At 31.9% G+C, this 1,717-nt stretch overlaps 1 protein-coding gene across 1 annotated transcript in view; it reads left to right on the top strand.

Annotated features, from left to right (window-relative positions):
* Positions 1–574, top strand: part of LOC149804871 (uncharacterized) — a 7,128-nt gene extending 6,554 nt beyond the window's left edge. Inside the window, exon 2 of the mRNA XM_089935089.1 lies at positions 1–574. This exon is cut by the window's left edge and continues 1,698 nt beyond it. The gene's annotated coding sequence lies outside the window, so the exon portion shown is untranslated.
* The last annotated feature ends 1,143 nt before the right edge of the window (positions 575–1,717 follow it).

Here is a 1,717-nt window from a genome sequence, read left to right as displayed (position 1 = left end):
CCAGTACCCTTTTATACCTAATTGATTTATCTTAGATCATCGGTAGCTTTCTCCTTCTGTGGCTTTCGTTTAGCACATTGCTGACTTCTTTCTTTTCTATATTTTCCTTACCTCTTCCTTGAACGTCTCCTCATCATTACTGTTCACTGCAAGCTCTGGATTGGGACCATAGTCACATCACATGTTTACTCTCTTCTGCTTTCACTATTCACCCAGAACCACACTCAACCGACCTGTACTTTAAGAAAATGGACATTTGTAAATACATGTTTCCATAGCTATCTTTTGTCCATGATTGTAAGTTGTAAATTAGATGTTGAGAAAGTCATCTGAGTTTAGGGTAATTTAGAAACAAACTTGTTTACTCGTATCCAAATTAGGTGAGATCGTGCATAAATCGAGACTTGGTAACAAATAATTTATTTCTGTTTTGATCAGTCTACGCGGATCGGAGTTTGCAATTTTGCTCAGATACAATTCGAGAGGAACTATGTATTTAAATTATTCAGTGGAATTGCTTATTGTTTATTGAATTTGGATTGCCATATTATATTTAATTATTTTGAGTTCATTCAAAGACATTCTATATTGAATCATTGTGGTACATGAAGACATTCAAGACTAATTGTAATTCATTTATAACATTATTTTCTTTAAGATTTGTTATAAGACATTGAGGAATAATTGGGAATTAATTCAAAATAATGTATTTTTTATTTTAGAAAATTCAATTTGTACAGAAATAAAGACTTCTTGATTTTACACAAATTGGTTTTAATTCATTCTAATTTAAGATCTAGAATAGTAACACACACATACATACACACACACACACACATACATACATACATACATACATACATACATACATACATGCATGCATGCATGCATGCATACATACATATATACATACAAACATACATACATACATACATACATACATACATACATACATACATACATACACGCATGCATGCATGCATGCATACATGCATACATACATACATACATACATACATACATACATACATAACTTCAGTGGTCGACGGACAGGTTGTCCAAAACATAGTTGAAATGGACTAAAACGTAACTGATTTCCCAACAGCAAACAACAGTAAATGAACACTCTCATCCTTATCGTTTCTGGTATCAAAGCAATATGATCTAATCATTTGCTACAAAGTATAATGAAAAACAAAATGGAGGCTCGATCGTGATAGAAATTTCTGACATAGAATATTATTTTTTTAATGAAATTTAAACTCATGTTTTTTCAGAATTTACTCAGTCCCTGGTGTTTTGATTTCACGTAGTCATTCAAACTGGAGAACTTCTATTTTAATTGAATGAAGAAAGAACAAACAATGCAAATGAAATTGCAAATGTAGGAAGCGGAATGAGAGAGTAAAAGTAAAAGAAGAAAGAGGAATGCAAATGAAAATGCAAAATGCAGAAAGAAGAGAAATTCAAAGACATAAACAAGGAAGAGAAATGCATTGAGACAAGGAACGCAAAGAAGCGCATTTTAAAAAAAAAAAAAGAACTGGCAAGCAGAAAGCAATTCCTCCACGAAAGGTTTAGGTTTTTATGTTATCAAATTTATTAGTTCAGTATCCATTCTTTAAAAAAAAAAAAGATCAAAATTAGCAGGCCATAGTAGAATGCTTGAACCTCTAAGATTCTTTGGACATCGGGGAAAGTCCATTTCTGTAAGTGG

The sequence above is a fragment of the Sinohyriopsis cumingii genome, chromosome 2 (genome assembly GCF_028554795.1).
Source record: "Sinohyriopsis cumingii isolate HCF-2022 chromosome 2, ASM2855479v2, whole genome shotgun sequence".
NCBI lineage: Eukaryota > Metazoa > Mollusca > Bivalvia > Unionida > Unionidae > Sinohyriopsis > Sinohyriopsis cumingii.
The sequence above is the reverse complement of the archived record's forward strand: the minus strand, read 5'-3'. Positions and strand labels throughout refer to the sequence as shown.